Source organism: Talpa europaea (assembly GCF_964194135.1).
Source record: "Talpa europaea genome assembly, chromosome: 5".
In the NCBI taxonomy this organism is placed as follows: Eukaryota; Metazoa; Chordata; class Mammalia; order Eulipotyphla; family Talpidae; genus Talpa; species Talpa europaea.
This window is the reverse complement of record NC_140071.1, coordinates 66,812,289-66,824,638: the sequence shown is the minus strand read 5'-3', so window position 1 is coordinate 66,824,638 and position 12,350 is coordinate 66,812,289.

The window sequence follows — 12,350 nt, the reverse complement described above, 5'->3', positions numbered from 1 at the left end:
AAAGTGGTTCTTTTTCCAATACCTTTTCTCTTATGTGAACCGCTATTTTGACTTTTTTTTAAGAATCAAGTCTAAGTTGTTACATTTACTCTAGAGCAATGACTCTCAATGAGTGCTCTCAGAAACCATTTGGCAATGGCTAGAGATACTGTTGGGCTGCTACAGACAAACGGGGGGGGGGGGGGGGGGGGCGGGGGGAGATAATACTGGCATCTAGTGGGTAAAGGTCAGGAATGTTGAGAAACCGCCTATAGCACGTAGGACAACGTCAATATCAAAAGATTATCTGACAAAAAAATGTCACCGGTGTTGAGGGTGAGAAACCCTATCGTAGAGTTTTAGATGGCCAATTTTTTTTTTAAGATTTATTTATTTATGCATACAAGAGCTGGGATACAGGCCAGAGATGCAGGGGGTGAGAGGATTCACCAGAGACAGAGTGGGAAATAGAATAGTCAGATTGACCAAAGTACACTGCTGAGGGGAGCAGCGGGAGAGCCAGGAGAGGTCTGCTGTGCCATGTGGGTTGCTCCCTGGCCGGCCAGGGATCGAATTTGTGCTGCAGAAGCTGCGGATTGCCCCATAGTGCAGTGCTTAACCCCTTGTGCCACCAGGGAGGCCAGATGGCCAATTTTTGCATTTCAAAATATTGTCTTTGTTGAAATATTAAAGCAGTACATTTTTATTTTTTAAGATAATGTCCGGCAACAATGCAAAGTGTTTTCCTATCACCTTGCCCAAGAACAAAGCTACAGTATTTGCAAAGTAGATAACCTTAGTTGTCACTCAAAATTAAACTGTCATAAGGGATAAGAGATTAACTGATTTCACTGCCAACTTTTATAGTGTCATTATTTTCCCCTCTAACTACCTTCTCAATATCTTTGCTGACGAAGATGTTTTAAAATAGGAGACAATTAGAAGGTTTTGTTTATGAAAAATGAAGTGTTCAGGCACAATGAAATACACAGAGGACCTCTTATGGAATATTTAAAATCTTCTTTCATTAAAAGATTTTCTTAAGTGGCTGTTTGTCATTTTATAGGAACTCCTGCTAATGTTACTATTATCTTTACACATAAACACCAACATTTGTAGACTTCCAGGGTAGCTTTTAGAATTTCACACCCCCTGATGTTACATTGGGTTGCTCAAATGATTTTTCCACCTTAAAAATCACATTATGTAAAAGTGTATCTGAGAATATGCTAGAAAAACCTAACTGGCAGCCAAAGAACTGGCTCCTACTCACTTTTTAAAAAATTTGAATTAGTTATCAATATTTTTAAGAAATTATTGCTCATAACAATCTGGATATTTCCTGTTATTTAAAAAGGGAAAGATTTAACATTTGGGGCCAGCATTCCTCCTTGGCAACAGTTCACTGCAAGAGAACAGTAGCTCGGGGTTCTAGATAGGCCAGGTGCTTGTCAGCTTGCTCTGGTATCACCTGGCGAGCTTCCCTTGGTCACACCAGTGTGTCTGTTCACTATGGTCATTTAAGTTTTGTAACCCCTGCTCCATTACAACTGAGTTCTGCAACTTCAAATGTTTGGTGTTAGTAGAACCCAACATTTGACTCATAAAGTAATTTAGCAGCTCATTCAAAGTAAGATGTAGAGCTAAGACAATTTGGATGGTGGTAGAAAGTCTGAGGAGATGGAGAGTCGAGTTGTGACTGAATGGAATAGTAAGAGTCATGGGAAGAATCAAACTTTAACATGAAAAGTGATTCAAAGGGTCATATCAATCCTCATATCAGAAGAGTCTTCTCAATTTTGGTTAGAAGAGAGCAGGTCAGATAGTAAAAATGAAGAGAAACCAATGATATTTATGGCCATCTAGGAGGCTCTCTGTTATTGAATTGGCCTATGATTCATCTTTGCTCCAAGTGGTAGTTCCTGATTATGGCCCATGTTCCTGGGCAATCACCAGAATTAGAAATGGAAGACATGAAGAGTGCCATGCAGTAGGAGTCAGCTTTAGGTGGCCTTAGGATATGTGACAAAGGTGGGAAAAAATCATCTCCAATACGAAAACACAAGGAACATCAAATACGAGCATGGAGATTCAAAGTTTAGGTCCCAAGTTAAAAAAAAAAAAAAAAAAAGGAAAAAAAGGTTAGTTTGGGAAAGATGTAGACCATGGTTTCTGACTTTTGCATTCCTTTGTGGGAAGAGTATTGTTATAGTGCAGCCCGGATATTGAACGGGTACCTGGCTGTGGGTCCTCACCTGCACGCTTAAAAGGGACTTAAGAATACTCCACTACAGGCACACACAAAAGGTTAATAAAAGGTTTATTTACACGGGAAAAGGAAATAAGGAAAATGTACAACTCAGGGAGAAAATAGGGAAATAAAGTCTTAAATGCGTCCTACCTGATCCGACAACCTGGAAACCCAAAGTCACTCTCAGAGCTGGCTGGAGGCTGCGAGCTGGCGGAGAGCCAAAATGGGGGACCCCCAAAGCCCACGTGTCTGCCTTTTATATCAACCTGGCTGCTTAACCCCACCCTCAGGTCCCAGCTACCTTCCCTTTGGTGGTGATGGGATTTGGAGTTCCCAGTGTCTTTGGCTTTGGCCTGGGGTGGGGGTGGAGTCCACAAAGCCTGTATGGAATTAGCTTTAGGACATCCTTTTCCCCCTAACAGTATGATTTGGGTGAATCTAGAAGATCCACAGCTCTCCTTGTTCTTCTCTCTGTGGTGATCTGAGATCCGCATTTTGGTGAGACTTTAAAAATGTATAGATGCCCAGCATTCAATATTGACTATTTTGCTTTGTTCTGTTTTTAAGCTGCACTGTCATTCTAATGTTTTTAAGCTGCACTGAGCCACCTACCGGGGCTCATATAGTTTTCCCTCAGCTTCTAGGAAACCATGCACTTCTCTTCTCTTTTTTGAGTATTAGTGATACCAGAATTGCAGGTTTTCAGGCCTAGTCTCCCAGCCAGGAACCGATCCCTGGCTGCAGGGGCAGTGCTGAGTCCCAGCCACCAGACCACCACAGGCTGGTGTCTCACAAAGCTGCAGCAGGAAATTTGCAGACACTCAGGCAAGCAAGCAGGAAGAGGCGGGTTTGTTTAGAGAAAGAAAAAGTTTGTTGTGGAGAAAAGAAATAAAGTGGGACTTCTAGGCCATGGAACCAGGCCAGGGAGGGGCGACCAGGAAGCCGAAGTGGAGTCAGGCCTCAGGGAATTTATTCCTTCTTTCACTAATTATTTTCAGGCTCCATCAGTCTCTTTGTGATTGGTTAGTTCTCATAGTCTCACTCACTGCGTAAATGTCTCTGTGCCCAGAACTAAGTCTCTGTGTCCTGGCCCTTATCTTTTTTCTTTATTGTCCTCAATTTGGAATGTCCTGTTGATCTTAGTCCTGGGGTGTTTGATTAGTGCCCTTTGGAATTTGTTGCCCTTATCTCTGGATCCTTCCTTAACTCTCCTGAAGTCCCTGCACTGTCCTTGAGGCTGCCTACTTTTCCCTAACTTGCTCTAGGACTTATTAGTCTACGCTGACAAGATGGTGGGAATAGGTTGCAACTAGGGAATTTCTTCCTTGCTTCCCTAAACCCCTAATTCTGGGGCAGGAGGAGTTGGGGTCTGCAGTAAAGTGAGCTTGTCTATTTAAACTGAGAAAGTGTATTTTTTGGTCAAGGACAACTGAATATTACAAAACAAAACAAAAGAAACAAAGAAAAACCTGAGCAAAACTGATAAAAGAGGTCTGTTACAGCCATTGGCATCATAAACAAGAAAACTTAAGAAGTCATTCTTGGGTTTATGCTTTATCACTGCCTAGAGTAACACAAACATATTTATTAAATTGGTTAGTATACATATTTAGTTTTCAGCGATGCCAAACTCCAATCTACTTTCAGATCCCCGAGATTTTTAATTGAACCCATATTTATAGAGCATCTGTTGGAAAGGGTGCTGGAAACAGCCATAATCACTGAGGTGTTACAGTGACTTTCAAGACTGTATCCAGTGAGGAAGCAAACCACAGAATCTCCAAAGAGCTGGGATGTTTGGAACAGTTAAAAGAGAAAGAAACTGAGACATATTAAAAAATTTGTTTGAACAGAAATCTATTTCAAACACATAGTACCAAACTGGAAGTGGTTAGGAGCAACTCGTGGACAGGAGTGGGGGAAATAAACAGAGAATATGTGGGCAAGCACAGAAAAGAAATTATTTGATTGGCTAGAGGTTAAGGCCTAGCCTGTTGTCTGTGATTAGTTGTCCTTAGCATTTTGGTTAATTCTGAGGCATTTACACACTTGGAATTTGGTTGCTTCCAGAGCCCTCCAGAGCATTAATGCCCTTCAGTCTGAATGCCTCCTGTTTAATGAAAGAGCTGCTCTCATCAGAGTGTCAAATGATTACACAGATAGTAGAATGGACCAGAATGGCTCAAAAGCATTTTAAATCCTCATTGCGGCCTCTCAGAAAATCACCAAGGGATTATAAAATGCTCAGAAAGGCTTCTTGGGATCTTCTTGTCTACTTTCCTTCTCACTCAGAATCTCAACACCACTTCATCTCTTATCTCAGTGTTTCAATTGCATCTCAGATCTCAGTATCTTGCAGGGCTTGCCATGGGAACTCTTTTCCATTCTATCTCTCCACGGCACCCTCCAAACTCTCACCCCCACCCCTGCACTGCCCCCAAACTGGGTTCCCAACTCTGGTTCCCTTATGACTTTTTTCCCCTGCTCTTCTCCTTCCGGGATAGATTTCTAGGGCTTGGGCTTTGTTTCCATTAAGATGTAAATCCTGCATCTCAGCTCATATTCTAATCAGGAAGCCTAAAGGCCAGGCCTGCAGCTGCTGGAACTGCAAGACTCCATCCTCCTGGAGGCTGAAGTGCAAACGGGCAGGCAGGATGCTATGACTGCTCAAAATAAAGATATTTGCTCTGCAAATTTGTATGCAGACATATTTGTATGTGCATATATAGAAGCAGAACTGCACAGAGGGCCATAGCTAAGGGTCACAAAGTGTTGTGGTGGGGTTTAGGAATGATTTTGTGCAAGAACAATATGTATAATGTAGAAATATATGTAGGGTGAGTGCTTCTAAATTAATTTTTGTTACTGAACACCTTTACAGTATATTAATAAATGAAATTTTTGCCAAAGGAACTAATAATCCCTTCCAATATCCCACTGCTGTTAATTTTACAATAACAAAACAGAAATTACTGTTCATATGCCAATAAAGATCAGATGAGAGTGATGTACTACCCTTTGAAAGAAATTGAAAACATAGTATCTTTAAATCTGTAAGAACAATGTAAAATAAAATACAAATTATTAAGGTTTGCAATATTTTTTTTTTTTTTTGGTATTCTTTATTATACTGTTACTCCTGGACAATTTGAGTTGTTTTGTTTATCATTGTAACTAGGACCTAGTAGGAAGATCACTAAATAAGTAATATTAGAAGCTGTCATTTGATGACCCTTTGTTCAGTGCCTGGTTTTATCATATAAAAGCACTGTCTTTCCCTTCCTTTCTCCTTTCTTCCATTCATCCTCAGCTTCTTCCTCCCCCTTTTCCTTTCTTTCTTATTGTATTGAAATATCTAGACTAGCGCTGCCCAAATCAGGCATAATGTTACCTACAAATGTGAGCAAAATTTTAACTTTCTAAGTAGCCACATTAAAAAAGTAAAAAGACACAGGTAAAATTCATTTTAGTAATGTATTTTATTAGCCTAATAATATAGTAATAATATATAATATTAACTCCATATATAAAAATATCATTTCAAAGTGTCATTAACATGAAAAAATCCTACTGAGATATTTTGCATGTTTTTTGGATACTGAGATTTCAAAATCCAGACTTTGCTTTATACATTCAGTACATCTCATTTTAAAATAACCTCAGTTCAAGTACTCAATAGTCACATGGGGCTACTGTGTAGTGTGTTGGCCAAAGTTTTGGACCATTGAGTTAGAGGCTGAAATCGCTTACCAGCTATTTTCCAAATAATGCATTGCTAACTAGTCACACCAAGCCATTTTCCAAATAATGCATTCTTTCCTTACTTCACATCCAAAATTGTTCATTTATTTATATTCTGATATTTTGTATGTATGCATGGTACTTGATACATATTGATAGAATGAATGAATGATAAGATGACATTATAACTTATTTTTGAAGGAAGATATATTAAAAAACTTCAATGAGGGGGAAGATTTAATGTTAATAATCCCTGCAGTATTGAACATGTGCAGAATTCCTGACATTAGACCAGAGGCTTGAGAAACATGATCTCACGTGCTGCTCACAGCATGCTTTATGAGATTGATATGATTAGTCTCCCTTTAACAAAGAAACTGAGGCTTAGTGATATTTAGTAACTTGCTCAAGGTTAGAATCATAGCAAATTGCAGAGTCAGATCTGAAACTACATTTGTCTGATTCCAGATTGCACTCTTCTTACACGATACTGCTTTTGTAAGGTAACACCACCTAGCTAATGAAATAGGAGAGAGAGAGTGGTGGGGAGGGGTTGGAGGAGGGGAGAGAAGGGAGCAGGAAGAAGGGAGAGAGGGAGGGGAAATGTGTTCATTCTATAGTCAGAAAAAAGACCATTGCTTACTGTAGTGCTGAAATTTTTTCTCATTTTCACACTATTTTTAAAGAAAAGTAAATATTCTTCCATTGCTTTCACAATTTTTCAATTTTTTTCAGAACATTTGGAAAATTATATTTTGGTTTGAAGCCATAAGTGATTAAATAACTTCACAAAGATATTAGTAGTAGAGCCAAGAAGTTACCATTATAATGTTCTTCTTCTGAACTTCCTCTAAACATCGGAACAAATGTCTTCTTTAGATTGAGGTTACAAATTAGAAAGCTAAATGAGGTACGTCTCATCCTTACCTATTCTGTAAGGTAAGCTGCCTGTTGAAAGTCAGAAAATAATGCATTCTTGTGCATATGTAATTGTACAGATAATTACTTCTATCACTTAAAAATATCATTTGCCAAAATAGTGTCTATGATTAATTATGTACATTTATCATTGAGTCAACTGGTGTATATTATAAAAATCCTTTCCCAAAGCTCATGCATCTTCCCTTCCTTCTTGTTTCTTTCAATATAAGTCATTTAGCAATTCAAAGTGTTTTGTTATTCCGAAGTCATAATTCACCTGCATAGGAACCAGCAACTAAGCTGTCCTCTGGTTGCACAGGGTTGAGATCACGTTGAGGAACTGGAATTCCATTTACAGCTGTTCCACTTGTTTTTTTCCTAAGATTTTATTTATTTTATTTTTGTGTAGAAAAACTGGGGTGCAGGACAGAGGTGCAGGGGGTAAGAAGATTTACCAGAGACAGAGTGGGGAGCAGAACAGGCAAACCTACTGAAATACACTGCTGAAGGGAAGCAGCTGGCGAGACAAGAGAGGTCAGCAGCACCATGTGGGTCAGCTCCCTCACCAGGGATGAACTCAGGTGATAGCCCTGAGACTTTAACCCTAGGCCTGCCCTGCTTGTTTATAAGGATGCTTCTAGCATTAAAATCCTGGATCAAACTCACTTATTGATATTTTTAAGTATCTCCATGACCATTTCCTCAGCCCCAAAGCATATATTGTTGGGCAAATCAAATAGCACCAAGGAAAGAAAAAATAATTAAAATATAAAAGTACATAGTAATCTTGAAATTCTGACATGTTGAACTTCCTAATGTGAATACAATATAATTATTGTTAGTAGCAACTGAAAGTACTCTCCATCTTTAACATAAGGCCCCCTGATGGTGTCCCTGATTCTGCTCTGCCTGGATTTTCAGAACATTTGACTGATCCTCTTAAACCTAAGCCCACCCCTCAGTTGTGAACCCTTCCCTCTCTACCCATCACTCAAATTAAAAGTCACAGTGGTAGTAAAATTGGTAGTCTTTGTTAATACAAATAATGCCTCAAAACCCTGATCCCCACTACCTTTAGGACTTTATCTCCTTTGGTTTGTATCTTCCCTTGTTCTCCCTTTCCAAGGAGCATCTTGCTGTTCTTCGAATATTCTAGGCTTTCTCCCTGATTAGAGCCCCCGTGCTTATTGTTCCTTCTGCTTGAGCTGCTGTTCCTTGTATTCATGTGGCTGCGTCCTTATCTTCCTATACCTATGCCCTGCATTATCTCTTTTCTTTGCATATATCACTCTTAAATGTACCTGATATTTTCCCTATTAATATTGTTTGTTAATTTCTCCCTTCACTAGAAAATTAGCTCCCATAAGGAAGAGATTTTGATTTATTTGATTCACTGATGACTACTCAGCCCTTGGAATAGCACCTGCCACAAAGTAGGGACTCAAAAAATATTTGTTGAATGACAATACAATTTTTTTACCCTATATCTTTTTTTTTAAATTTTTTTAAATTTTTTTTATAGAGGCATGTTTATTTATTTATTTGTTTGTTTGTTTTGTTTACACATGCACTGGGTACAGTTAGAAGTGAGGGAGGGTGAGAGAATTCACCAGAGCCAGAGCAGGGAGCAGAGCAGGCAGAAGGATCGAAGTACACCGCTGAGGGGAGCAGCGGGCGGCAGGAGAGGTCTGCGCGCCATGTGGGACCCTCCTCCGGTGGCCGGGGAGCAGCCGGGGATCGAACCGGCGCCTCAGAGGCCGCGGGCAGCTTCGCAACCCAGCGCTCAACCGCTGCGCCACCGGGGAGGCCCTTACCCTATATCTTTTAATGCTATTCCCCAGCATAGGAAATAGGGTTTCTGTCTGCCTCAAACTTGTATCCATATAACTCTAAATCTGGCAAGAGGAGACCCCTTCTCATCCCCAACTCCATTTACAAATGCAGTGAGGAGCTGATTGGGTCCCTAGATATAATGCTCTGTGCTGGTGTTGCAGCATGCTGCCCAGTGGCCGTGGAAAGCCTCACCTTGCTTCCTCATTCAGAAAATAAGAAGGAGGTTCTGCAAAGAAAGGTTCTGAGGCAGGAAGGCGGCATGGTCCACTATAGAGCCCGCCGCTTTGTGGGAAAATGCTTTCTTAATTGTCTGCCTTTTTTTTTTTAAGATTTATTTATTTGTTTGTTTGTTTATTTATTTATTTATTTGCACAAAGAATCGGGGCACAGGCCACATGCGTGAGAGGATGAGAGGACTCACCAGACACAGACAAGGGAACAGAACAGGCAGTTAATTGTCTGCCTTTTGACAGACTGCATTGTAAACCTTGTGAGGGCTGGGACTAGTTCTGGCTTCTTACCTTTCCATCCACAAGGCATAACACATAATACAGGCTCAATAAGTTTATGAATTAGTGAATGAATGAATAAATGCATAACAAGCTGCATGGGAGGCAAATGTTAACAGTTTGGCACCCTCCAAACAAAGGAGGACTTTATATAGGTTAAATGCTTAATGGTATTGTGCTGAGACAGCTGAGTGGAGCTGTTTACAATTTGGATCTACCTGACAGGGCACACATTCGCTCAGACCCCTTTGGAATTAGAACTGTGAATCTGCCGCGTTTCATTTCAGCTCATTTAATTTTCTTTTCTCCTTTTCTGACTGGCTCCCTTTGAGGTTGCCACGTTCCTTCCTTAGAAATGGAGAGTCCTTCAGTTAGGTTTGGCTCTGGGTTCAATTACTTCCTTGCAATTGGTTTTGTATTAAGGTTGGGGTTCATGGTATGGATCATCTCTGCTTAAACTTTTTGAGGAAAATCCTTCGCTGCCAAATTTTTGAGAATCTCTTAACTGGCTCTTCCTCTTATTCCCTCTACCTTTTATGTAACCCTGAGATCTAGTTTCTAATAGAAACCACCAGGGAAAACATTGCAAAGTGCCAATACCCTCTTTTCATTCATTCATTTTAGTATTGCTTGCTCAGCTTTGGAGAGGTGAGAGTGAGCAGTTGGTCTAAAAGGGAAAGCAGGTGAAATTCCACATGAGTAAATAATTTCAATCAAGGGTCAAGTGGTGTGAAGAAAAAGAACTCAGAGTCATGTGGTTCACTAAACGTGCCCAGCTCTATTCTACAAGAGCAGAAGAGATTTCTCCAAGAGGGAACATCTGAGCTGGGATTTGAAGGATGAGTACAAGTTCAACAGACAATAGCCTAATGTTCCAGGTAGAAGGGGCAACAGAAGTAAGGACTTGGAGACAGGGAGATGCATAGCCTCTTTGAGGAAGCAGGCTAAGGCCAGAGTGGATGCTGTTAGTGAATGTGGAGTGGACATCAAGAGCTGAGAAAGACAGGGATCAGCTCATGCTTGGCCCAATATCCTTGTTCAGAATATTATTTTTATTTTGAGAGGTATATGAAGCCAGTTAGATGATGGAGGATGACATCAGGTACCCTCTGGAATAGATAGCACCAGAGGCATCATGGAGTACAGATTGGATGGAGGTTAGAGAAGCAGCCAAGGCATGTTAGGAGGCAGCTTCATACAGAGAAGGGAAATTGGGATGCTAATTTCTACACCTTGGCAGAATACTGAGTCTTCTGCTTTATCACACCTGTCAGCTACCAGTTCTCATTTGCGAGCTGACAAGAGCATTTATCCTGACCATAACATAGTAGAGAGTGGTAAACCAGGAAGGGGGTGTCTGGGCCTATTGAATGGATTGATGAATTTTAGGAGCTTGCTGGTTTTGAGGTTTCAGAGAACATTCATATGGAAAAATAGGTGAGAAGGTTAGGAATGTAGGTCTGAAGATAGAAAGCATTGAGTCCTAAAGCTAACGCTTGGGAGACCTCCACAGAGAGATCATAATAAGAGCCGTGAGGATGAATGTCATTGTTAGAGATCAAGTTAATAAAGAAAGGAAAGATGGCTAAAGAAAAACACCTATGTTTAAGGGATGGATTTTCATTCCACAAATATTGTGTTTACTATATGCCTGGCACTGGGCTGTGAGTCACAACTAAGCCATTAGAAGATTAAAAGATGAGAACTCTGAAAATGTGGAGTAAGAAAACACTAAAGCTAAGCAAGTCTTCTGAAGGAATGGTGGCCAATTCTCTACTGAGGAAGAAAGTGAGGTGAATGTTGAAAAGACAACTCTGAGTTTGTGGACTAATTCGCCGCCCCCCCGCCCCCACCAACCCGAGGTAGCACACAGAAACCGGGGCTAGGGACAGACTTGGGGGGAGTGCACATAGGAGCCTTCATGAAGTCCTCCATCCATTTTAAAATTAAATTATAGAAAGATAAGTCTTGATAGAAAAAATTTCACTTCATATCTCACTTTCTTGAAATACATCTATTCCATCTATGATTCAAATAGATGTATATCAGCTGTCAGCCAAGAGCAGAGATGTTGTAATTTGATGTTGAGAGCAAGATGACCCTTCCAGGGTCACTACAGTTTCTTGGAGCAGATCCTCCTGCTGAAATATGGAGGTGCCATGATGCGAAATCAATAGTAGTGAGTGATATGGAGATTGGAAATGAAGCTAAACATAGCTTCCTTTGATTTTACCTTTTCATTTTTCTTGCAAGGGACCACTTTAGAAGAAGGATCACCTCTGGATAAATCATCCACTTAGGTTTGCTATTCTAAACAAATACATTATCCTAAGAGAATCAGAGGGGCCTGAATGCTAATTGTGTTCATTTACAGTTCTATATAAAATTTTTGTTGAAGAAAGGAGATGCTTTATGCAGTTTATAAAGTAGCAGAAATAACCTTTCCTATTAGAAATATTCAGAAAGTGATAAATTACAGACGTAACACCAAGTAAGTCAGTCATGGAGATCAAATTGAGAAAGAAAACATTTTACTTAAACTGAATCAGTTTCCAAATTTTATTTCCAATAATGGAAATATTATTGGAAAGAAGATGTAGGTTCATCTCACCTATTGCTATATAACAAATAGCTCTAAAATTTAGTGGCTCAAAACAATAATCATTTATTTAGGACAGGATTCTGTGAGATGGAAATTTAGGCTGTGCTCAGCCTTATAGTTATATTAGTGGCGTGGGATTTCTTAGGCCTCTGCTGCGCTAGTCAGCTAGATAGCTCTGCATCTGGGGTTTCATGGGGACAGAAAGAGTGAATGGGATGGGTTTATCTTCATCAACCAGAAGACTACCTTCAGCTTGTCCACATGGCAATTGGGCAGAGTTGCTAAGGAAAGAGTGGGAGAACAAATGACTCTTGAGACATGGCTCAGAATTGACACAAGATTGCTCTACACATTCTGGTAGCCAAAATCAATCCCAAGCTCAGCTCAGGTCAGACTCAAGGAAAGGAAAAACAACCTTTATCTGTTGATGGAGGGAACTAACTGCAAAGTTACACTGCGAAGGGCAACAAATTCTGATCATTTTGCTATCTACTACAGATGAAGCATCATTTTA